The sequence below is a fragment of the Molossus molossus genome, unplaced genomic scaffold (genome assembly GCF_014108415.1).
Source record: "Molossus molossus isolate mMolMol1 unplaced genomic scaffold, mMolMol1.p scaffold_m16_p_14, whole genome shotgun sequence".
Taxonomy (NCBI): domain Eukaryota; kingdom Metazoa; phylum Chordata; class Mammalia; order Chiroptera; family Molossidae; genus Molossus; species Molossus molossus.
Window position 1 is genome coordinate 62562278 of NW_023425349.1, and position 12004 is coordinate 62574281.

A 12004-nucleotide genomic window follows, 5' to 3' on the forward strand; every position below is an offset into this window, starting at 1 on the left:
TGTGTGATTATTATCACTAGCTTAATTTTCTAAGAATTAGGTGAATTTCAGGTCTTGTCTACATGAAATTCTGGCATTTAAGTGATTTTAAGATAATGTAAATATTAGTATATAGGTCATTAAGGTTAGTAGGTTCTTAAATAAGTCATATGGACTAGTACCAACTGAAAATCTGCTTTAAAAAAATAAAAAGAAAACAAAAGTTAAAATGACACCATGGGGAAATGTGGCATTTATAACATTAAATAGAGAATTTAATATTGTTTCTAAAATTTGTTTCCTCTGATATTCATAAGAGGGAAACTATAAATCAAGATATGAACAGAGTCTTTAGGCTTTAATATACATTTTCTCCAAAAATTCAAATTTATTTTCTTTTATAAAGAAAGGGAGTATGTGCAAAGCAGATGGTAAAAAGAACATATTAATTTCTCAGTAGACAAGAACCTACTGAGTGCCTTCTCTATAAAGAGTAAATAGTAGGCGCATGGCAGAATATTACATTTGAGAATCATCAGGACAGAGCAGTTCTCATTTATCATTGCAACTCTAAGGTATCAAAAATTAATAAGGGATATGCAATCAAGACTTTTTGTTGAATGATTAGATGGATTGGTGGTTGAGAAGATAAATTTTGTAAAAGTGCTGAATTGGCAGTGAATAGATTAGGTTTGAGTTTGAGTTCTACTACTAAATAGTTTCCGAGTCTTCTACGGGTTACTATACATATTTTGCAAAAATTTTCATTTAAAAGTTATTTACTGTACAAACTACATTTTAGGATTTACAAAATTTGAGATTACATTAGGTTGAACCATACGTCTTTACTGTTTTTGTTAGTCAAGTATCAGCAAGATAAATTAATAAAAATATAGCCCTGGCCAGTTTGGCTCAGCGGTTAGAGCATCAGTCTGCGGTCCAGAGAGACCTGGGTTCGGTTCCCGCTAAGGGCATGTACCTTGGTTGCAGTTTGTCCCCGGCCCTGGTTGGTCGTGTGGGTGGCAGCCACTCGATGTGTCCCTTTCACGTCGATGTTTCTCTCTCTCTCTCTCTTCCTCTCCCTCCTTCCCCCTCTATCTGAACAAAAAATGGAAAAAATTTCCTCAGGTGAGGATAAAATAATAATAATAATAATAATAAATAAAGTAAAAAAGAGAAAATATTTAAATATAGTAAGTAAATTCATAGGTTTCACATAACAGTTAGAAAGTAATTTATTCTTCCCAGTTAAAATTACAACAGACTATTTTGTAGATATTGACAAATTGATTCCAAACTTTATATAGAAAGGAAAAGGCCCAAAGTAGCCAACATAATACAGAAAAATTAAAACTTCATGTATGTACACATACATGATTATGTTTATTTTGCATATAAGTTTGTGCATGTGCATACCCACATTTATGTTTATAGTTTATATTATAAGGCAGCACTGCAACAGGAGCTAAAGGTAAAACACTGAAAAAGACATGGCTCTAAATGTGAAGAATTCACATCTTCTCTTTTGAAGGCTATTATAGTGTGGAATGTTATGGTGATAGATAAATGACAAGCTGGATTTGGTGGGGCTCAGTAACGTTCAAGACCTGCTTGAAATTATCTACACATCTGCCTCTACCACAACACACACACACACACACACACACACACACACACACACACGAATTTTGCCAGTGATAGGATTAAGTTTGGCTTCTGAATCAAAAGAATGAGTCTACCCTTGTTTTATATATTTCTTCTCAGATAACATTACCTTCAGTATAAAGATTGAAAATATAGAGAAGAAAAACCAACCAAACCAAACTTTTAGCTCTATCCCCTTCCTTGTAATTTAGAACATACATGTCTGAAGACCCGGCATTTGAAGCTGGGAAGCAATGTACCTAACGTATACTTAGTATAGGAAAGTCCTTGCATTGCTGCAGTCTTACTATGGAAGTGTGAGATTAACATATTTGAGAAAAACATGGGAGAAGCCATCCATAGAATTAAGTAGCTATGTCTGCTCTGGTTGCACTTGAGCTAGGGGCTGTCTTCTCCTGTTTTCCTGACTGGCGATCCATCCCATTCTTACTATTACCACTGCTCCTCATGTCACCTCATTATGCAATTTAAAGTGACCCAGTGATTTCCAATGTAATATCATATGGAAATTTGTAACAGCTCTCAGAACAGCATGAGTACGATGTAAGTCTCCTTTACTAAAAAAAAAATCTGTCATCAGGATTCATTTATAACTTAATCTTTTATATATTGCCTATGTGTCCACATTAAGCATATTTTGTTTTAAACCCAAAACAATAAGAAAGACAACACTAATTTGGCCATGTATATAATTTTAATAATTTTGCAATGGAGGCCTCTAATGATGATGTGCAAGTCATTTTCATATTTTAACCTCTTTGAATAGCCTTACACTCAAATGGGAATTTACAGTATCAGGCATGCTCAACAGCTACAGGTTTCGATGACTAGCAAGGAATCTTTTTTCCAAAATGATGCCAAAGCATTATGTGTTCTTCATATAGTCACAATTGCCAAGCTACCTTTCTAAATGACTTGTACTGATTCCTCTGCAGATTATGCTTCTAATTTTTAAGAAATTAACTTAATAGTTGTGACTCTCCCTCAAAATTTCCATTTTCTTGAGCATAAAATTCATAGAGAGATTATTTTGTATAGTTTTGAAAACACCCCCTTGTCTTTTACCATATCCTGAGAACCGAATTGTTCATTTTCTCATCCATGTGAATTTGTCACTGGGTAGCAATGAAATTAAGGAGTAGTCAACACTCACGAAAGTATTAAAATGATCTATTTTGCATGTGCTATGTCTCTTCTCAGCTTGTTAATCATAAAATAAACAGTATTATTTTCAAATATAGCATACAAAATATGGTTTAAGTCTTTTGTCGCTATACATAGGGAGCATCTTCCAAGGCATCGCATAAATATTTGAAAAAACAGAAAGACACAGATTGTGACAGGGATTGGCAGGTATACTCTGTTCCCTCTAGAACACAAATCAATATTATGGAAAACAAAGTTTTGGTCACATCTGGCTAAGTAACCTGGGAGCAAGCATCATTTAATTGATTGCTTCAATTCAGAATATTTATAAAGAAATGTATATATTTTTCAAATAAAAAAAAACTTAACCATGAAAAGCAGATAAAGTTTAATATTTTATATAAGGTTAAGAGATAGCAAAGGCTGCTGTGCTAAGTGCTGCTATATAAGGTTGAAAATATTTGCCCCTATAATTTCTTCTAAGAGTTTAACAGCTTCAGCATTAATTTAGTTATTTGATCCATTTTTAATTATATTTCAACATGGCATAAAGTGAGATCCAAATTTCATTCTTTTGAATGTATGTATCGAGTTTCCCAAGGATCATTTTTTGACTAGACTTTTCTTTTCTATTATATGACTCAGCCCCAATGTGAATATTTAATTGATCACATAATTAAGAGTTAATTCCTGAGCATTCAATTCTATTCCATTGGACAATATGTCTAGCCAATCTTCATTAAAACACATTATAATGACATTGTCAAAATCAAAGACAAGGAGGATCCTATAAACTACAAAGAAAAAAAGATTATAATTTACAGAGAAATCCCCATTAGGTTTTCAGCAGATTTCTCAGCAGAAACAGTGCAGTGATATATTAAAAGTGCTAAAAGAAAAAAAAAATTCAACAGGAGTACTCTACCCACAAAATTATCCTTTAGAACTGAAGAAAAATTAATACTATCCCAGGAAAAACAAAAACTGAGAAAGTTCATATCCACCAAACCTGTCTTATAAGAAATGCTGGAAAGAATATAAAGCTGAACAATAAAAAGGAAGAAGCAGCAGCTAACTGAAGCAACTTAGGTGTCCATGGATAAATAAATGGATAAAGATATGATATATGTATAACATGGATGGATCCAGAGGGTATTATGCTAAGTGACTTAAGTCAGGCAGAGAAAGACAAATACCATATGGTTTTATTTATATGTGGAATCTAAAACAAAAAGAAACAACATAAAAGCAGACACCACAGGGATGGTTACCAGAAGGGAGGGAATAGGGAGAATAAATAAAAAGGGGAAGGGAAATATAGTGAATAATATTGTGATAAGTTTACAGGTAACAGATGATTACTAAACTTAGTGGGTGATCACACTGTAAGATAAAAAATGTCTAGTCACTATATTATACACCTGAAATAATATAAACATTATAAGATTGTATACCACCTATACTTAAATAAAAAAATGAAAGTTGCCCTGGCCAGTGTGGCTCAATGGTTAGAGTGTCAGACTGCATGACAGGTTTGATTCCTGGTCAAGTGTATGTACCTGGATTGCAGGTTCAATCCCCAGCCCCTGTCCAGGTGCATGTGGGAGGCAACCAACCGATGTGCACTGATATCTCCCTCACCCTGGTATCTTTCTCTCTCTCTCTCTCTCTCCCCTTCCCTCCCTTCTACTTTATGTAAAGATCAATAGAAAAATATATTCTTGGGTTACGATTAACAAAAAAAAAGTTTTAAATTAAGTTACAAAAAGGAAGCTAATTAGTAACATGAAAACATAGAAAAATATACAACACAATAGTAAAGGTAAATATACAGTCAAATTTAGAAAACTCTCATTCTATAATGTGATGTGTTAACAACTTAATTATAGTTCAAAGAAAAGAGTACTAAAATAACTATACTATACTCTGGTAATGAATACACACTATAAAAATATGTAAATTATAACATCAAAAATATAAAAGGAGTGAGTAAAAGGTAGAATGTCATGTTCTTAATCAGAGAGGGACTATAATTATTGGCTTAAACTCTATGAAATAAGATATTCCATATTAATATCACCAGAAATGTACTAACTTTTGAATTATTTGCATATGCTTTGACCCAGATTATAAATTAATCTTGAATAATTCTCTCCACCACTAAGATGTAGTGTACTGATTTTGTCTATTGAATGACTTGCTTAAGACAATGGGCCAATGGGGATCATATCCAAGGAGACAACTGCTAGCAGCCTAGGAATCTGAATCAATTTTTCTTTTTAGTTTCTCAAGTTACATTTGTTTAAAGAAACGATATCATTAGTTCTGAGGGGCAATGCTTGTTTCTGATTCCCTCCCTTTTTTTTTAACTTTTTTTTTTATTGATATTAGAGAGGGAGGAAGGGTGAGGGAGAGAGAGACAGAAACATCGATGAGAGAGAACATCAATTGGCTGCCTCCTGCATGCCCCCCACTGGGGATTTGGCCCAGAACATGGACATGTGCCCTGACCGGGAATCGAACTGGCGACCTCTTGGTACGTGGGTCGACGCTCAACCACGAAGCCACACCAGCCAGGCTGATCACTCCCTTTTCTCTGTGTTTTTTCTCATAGTTTATATCCCACCTGAACCTTTTGTCAAGAAAAAACATCTTTTTATAGTATTTGGCTTTCTCTAACACTTTTATTCTCCAAATCCTTTATGTACCCAATATAAAATATTATCATTGGTGCCATTTTTTCCAGCTTTATTGATATATTTGACATATAAGTCAGAGATTAAATTTAAAATGTACTTATTGATTTGATACATGTACATATGCAGATTGATTACCATCATGGTATTAGTGAACACCTCCAACATGTCACATACATAATTACCATTTCTTTGTGGGATTGGGGACATTTAAGATTTACTCTCTTAGCAACTTTCAAGTATACAATACCGTACTAACTGTCATCACAGTGCTATGCATTACATCGCTAGCACTTACTCATTTCCTAAATGGAAGTTCACACCATTTGACCAACATCTTTCCATTTTCCGCCTCTCATCCACTGGAACCACCACTCTGCCCTCTGTCTCTATGAGTTTGGCTTTTTTGATTCCACATACAAGAGATACCTTACAGTTTTGTTTTTGTTTTTCTTTTCTCTCTAATATTTCATGTAGCATAGTGCTGCCATGTTGTTACAAATGGCAGGATTTTCTTCTTTTCTCATGGCTGAACAATATTTATAGATAGATGATAGATAGATAGATAGATAGATAGATAGATAGATAGATAGATAGATTAGATAGGTATAGTATCCCCTCTATCTATTCATCAATTTATAGAAATTTAGGTTTCATCTTGGCTACTATGAATAATGCTGAAGGGGGTGCAGCTATCTCTTCAAGATTCTGTTTTTATTTCTTATGCATAAATACCAAGAAGTGGCATAGCTGTATGATATGGTAGCTCTGTTTTGAATTTTTTGAGGCACCTTCATACTGTTTCTCAGTGACTGTACAAATTCACACTACCACCAACAGTGTACAAACGTTCCCTTTTTTTCCTACTTCAAGGCAACCTTTGTCTTATTGATGATAACCATTCTTATTGATGATAACAGTGTAACATGATATCTCATTGTGATTTTAATTTGTATTTCCTTGATGATAAGAAACATTGAACATTTTGCCATGTACCTTTTAACTATTCATATATCTTTCTTGGGGGGAAAATGTCTATTGAGTTTCTCCACCCATTTTTTAATCAGATTATTTGATTTATATTATTAAGTTTTATGAGTCCTTTATATATTTTGGATTTCATCTCTTACCAAATATAAGGTTTGAAAGTAATTTCTTTCATTCTGCAGGTGCCTTTTCACTTTTTTCTGATTGTTTATTTTGCTGTGCAGACCTTTTAAATTTGATGCAGTTCCACTTATTGATTTTTGCTTTTGGTGTCATCTAAAAAATCATTGCCAAGAACAATGTCAAGGAGTTTTTTCCCCCTATGTTTTCTTCTAAAAGTTTTATGGTTTCAGGTCTCATATTTAAGTCTTTAACCCATTTCAAGTTAACACTTCTGTTCACTTGCAAAGAGTCATCACAGAGAAAGGTACAACCTAGTATGTCTTTATGATTTAGGAACATATTACTCCTGAATGCCTACTAATGATTCTCCCACTGTTTTGCACTTAGATTTTCTAAAAAAGAAAAGAAAAGGGGCGTTCTGAAAAGAAAAACATCAAGTTGAATCCTAAATGTCTTGTGTAGAAATGCTTGAGTGCTTTTTATTCTTTAAACACAAAATCTCCCAACTCTCCTGGGTATATTTGGTGCCATATTATAAGGGCTATGAAACCGAGATTTAAAACAAGGAGCTTACAACTAAGCACTTCACAAAAGATTTATATTTGTACTTCATAAATGATTTACTGCTCTGTATCTCATCATGCATAGATAGGCCTTGTTGTGGCTCTATAAAAATCAGGATTTTTATTACTGGCTTTCTATTACAAGATTTTTATTAATAGCCCATAGTTATGTCCTCCCCCTCTACTATGTTTCTTTTTTCTCTTTTTTAGGGTTTTTTTCTTTTCTTTGTTGGTATTAGATAGCTGTACAGCATCGTGGTGAAATGGTGAGCAAAATTAACCTTATGGTCTTATACATAGGAAATGAAATATTGACTCCTAGTGATATTTCTCTGAATTGTCTGGATTCAGAAAATAGATGTAGAGGGATAAATATATATATATATATTTTTTTTCCTATTCTCCCACATATTCATAGTGGAGAATGGAAAAATAACTTTAGGCACACAAATATCAATATCTAACATGAACTGTTGTGTCATAAATATATATACATACACAAATATATACAGTGATACCTCGGTTCTCGAACATAATTCGTTCCAGGAGGACGGTCGAGAACCGAATTGTTCGAGAACCAAAGCAATGAAACCACAAAGCGTGACTCTCTCCACAAAGCGTGACTCTCTCTCTGCACTCACACTGATGACGCAAGCAAGGCGCGCTGGGCCGAATGAACGCCATTCGGCTCAACTCGGCTCATCTCGGAAGTTCGAGTTCCAAATATTTGTTCGGATTCCGAGACAAAAGTTTCTCGAATCTCCTGGTCGAATACCGATTTGGTCGAAAACTGAGGTGTTCGAGAACCGAGGTATCACTGTATCTAAATATGAGATAAGATGCGGGTTTTGGTATAATAAGGATGATATTAATTTCCTATATTTAGGTTATATGTTGACTCCTGTAAAAAATGAGAAGAAAATGTTGACTAGGGAGTTGGATACACAGGTCTTTGAGAAGTGAAGTCTGGGTTGAAAATGTAACTTATAAAGTTGCTAAGTGGTTGAGATGACAAAAACAACAATAACAATGTTGAACAAGAAACTTGAGTCCACACAGAGCAAAGAGACAATTACTCAGAGGTAACTTTGAGAAAGTGTCTTCAGATAGAAGGCTGGCATAGTGGGTGGAATTCTGTTCAGCACTCACTTAAGACTAGGACTCAATGTTTCTTTTGCATTAAGTGAGAAACAGTGTATGTTAGTTACTGACATTTGTCTACCTAAAATTATTTTTCCGCTCTCACAGTGAATATGTGGGAGATGAAAGTATGCAATTTATTTTATTTTTGAGATATTCACTTATTGAGACATTTGACATGACATTGTATTAGTTTAAGGTGTATAACGATTTGATTTGATGTATATATTGCAAAAATGGTTATCACAACAAATTTAGTTAATATGTCCATCACCTCACATAGGTAAATGTTTTATTGTAATGAGACCTTATAAGATCTACTCTCAGCCCTGGCCAGTTTGGCGCAGCATTTGGAGTGTCGGCCTGCAGACCAGAGAGTACTGGGTTCGGTTCCCGCTAGGGGCACATACCAAAAAGTAAAAGATCTGCTCCCTTAGTAACTCTTAAATACACAATACATTATTGTTAATTATAGTCCCCATACTGTACATTCTATCTCCAGAACGTATTTACTTTTTAACAGGAAGTTTGTACCTTTTGATCACCTTTACCCATGTTTCCCACTCCTCCAGCCCTTGCTTCCTGCAACCACCAACCTGTTCTCTCCTTCTGTGAGTTCATTTTTCCTGTCTTTTAGATTCCATGTATAAGTAAAATTATACAATATTTGTATTTCTTCATCTGAATTACTTCTCTTAGCATAATGCCCTAAAGATTCATCTAGTTTGTCACAAACAGCTAGTTTTCCTTATCTTAGAAAAATATATATTTTTTATTGATTATTTTAGAGAGAGAGGAAGGGAGAGAGAGATAAAAAACATCTATGTGAGCCCTGGCCGGTTTGGCTCAGCGGTTAGAGCGTCGGCCTGCGGTCCGGAGAGACCCGGGTTCGGTTCCCGCTAAGGGCACGTACCTCGGTTGCAGTTTGTCCCCGGCCCTGGTTGGTCGTGTGGGTGGCAGCCACTCGATGTGTCCCTTCACGTCGATGTTTCTCTCTCTCTCCCTTCCTCTCTCTCCCTCCCACTCTATCTGTACAAAAAATGGAAAAATAGCCTCGGGTGAGGATTAAAAAACATCTATGTGAAAGAGAAACATTGATTGGCTGCCTCCTGCACGCCCCCTACTAGGGATCCAGCCAACAACTCACACATGTGCCCTGACCAAGAATAGAACCAGGACTACTCAGTCCATGGGATGATGTTCATTCCACTGAGCCACACCAGCTGGGCTAGTTTTTCTTCTTTTTATGACTGAATAATATCCCGTTGTCACATATCATACTTTTTTTATTCATTCATTGACAAATACTTAGATCATTTCTATGTCTTGGCTCTTATAAATGATGTTGCAATGAATACAGGGGTACAGATATCTCTTCAAATGGTGATTTAATTTCCTATGGATATATGTATATTCAGAAGTAGAATTGTTGGATCATATAGTAGTTCTACTTTTTATTGTTTGAGGGACCAACAATACTGTTTTACGTAGTGGCTGTGCATTCCCATCAACAGTATACAAGGGCTTCATTTGTATTACCCTGATAACTAGTGATGTTGAGCCCCTTTTCATGTATCTATTGGGCATTTGAATATCTTCTTTGGAAAAATGTCTGTTCTGGTCCTTTGCCCATTTTTAAATTGAATTATTTAATTATTTTGCTATTGAATTATATTAGTTCTATATATGATTAACACCTTATCAATATGTGGTTTACAAGTATTTTCTCCCATCCTGTAGGTTGCACTTTTGTTTTGTTTATTATTTCTTGTTATGTAAAAGCTTTTTAGTTGCAGTTTGATGTCCCACTTACTCATTTCTGCTCCTGTTGCTTGTGCTTTGTCTCATATCTAAAAACTAATTGCCACAATCAAAGTCAAGGAGCTTTCCCCTGTTTTTTTCTAGGAATTATATGGTTTAAGGTTTTACATTTAAGGATTTAGTCCATTTTGAGTTATTTTTTGTGAGTAATTTAAGAATCAAACTCTCTAACATGTGAGTATCCAATTTTCTCAGCACCATTACTTAAGAAACTATCTTTTTCCCACTGAGCATTCTTACATCCCTTGTTAAATATTAGTTGATCATATATGCATAGATTTATTTCAGGGCTTTCAATTCTGTTTCATTAATCCATGTGTCTTTTTTAAATCCAGTACCATACTGTTTTGATTACTATAACTTTGTAATATTATTTTAAATCAGGCCCTGTGGTGTTTTCAGCTTTGCTGTTTCTCAAGATTGCATTGGCTATCCAGGATCTTTTGTGGCTTCATATGAAAGTTGGAATGAATTAATTAATGTTCTATTCTGTAAAAGAAAAATGCCATTGGAATCTTGAAAGGTATTGTATTAAATCTATAGATGACTTTGGGTGATACTAACATTTTAGCAATATTAATTTTTCTCATCTATGAACACAGCTATCTTCCCATTTATCTGAGTCTTCCACAACTTCTTACTTCAGTGCTTTATAGTTTTCAGTGTACAGATCTTTCACCTCATTGGTTACATTTATTGTAACCTGAGCATTTTATTGTTTTATGATGCTATTATAAATGGGATTTTTCTTTTTCAGATAATTCATTGTTAGGATATAGATATGCTACTTATTTTTTTATGTTGATATTATATCCTGCAGCTTTACTGAATTTATTCATTGTTAGAATCAGTCCAACCAGATTTTCAGTGAAGTCTTTAGGATTTCCTACATATTTAATTATGTCATCTGTAAACAGACATAATTTCCTTTGTTTCTTTTCTGATTAAGATGCCTTTATTTATTTATTTAATCATTCATTTATTTATTTTCTTGTTCGATTGCTCTTGCTAGGACTTACTGTACTAGAATGAATGGGAATGGAGAGAATGAGCACCCTTATTTATTTTCTACTCTTAGGGGGAAAGCTTTCAACCTTTCATTATTAAGTAAAATGTTAGATGTGGGTTTGTACAAATACGCAATTTTAAAAAATTGTGTTATTTATTCTATCTTGCATATAGGACTGGTTAATTATATAAGCAAAAGTCCTTGGCTAAGACTGACTCAGAAAAACAGTTGTCCATCTTCTTCCCGCCTTTCTGCCTGGAATATGAATATAATAGCTGGGGCAGGCCATCTTGCAATTGACAAGATAACCTTGAGCATGGAAGTCACCCAATAAGAAATATGGAACAGAAAACAGGAGTCTCAGTGTTCAGTATTTCTAAGCTGAAAAGCTGGTGTACCTTTCTTCTGCTTTTTTTTGATATGAAAAAACAAACAAACAAGCATAACCCCTTAGCATGCTAACACTACTGTTATTTTGGTTATTTGTTACCAGAAGTTGAACACAGGTCACATCTCATATAAAGTAATTAGTACATTTAGTAATTAGTAATTAGTACTTCTCTTAAGTTAAAATAAAACTGAAGGGAAGCCACTGGGTAGGTTAAAGAAATTAATTTATTAAAGATTATGAAAATAATAAAATAAGCCTAGAATTAGCTTAGGTTTGCGCAGTATAGTAGTGGAAAGATAGGGTATTTTCACTGTAGAGTTTATTGCCTAGCCACTGGCCATATTTCAACCCTGTCTACAATGCCTTATTCCTTCTATGAAGTGACATCTATGTGTCTGGCTTCCACTACCACCTTTGTCATAAGGATTTTCAAAATTAGTACCCTCTAGCAAGACCTTGATTTGGAGATTCCCTTATTTAATAT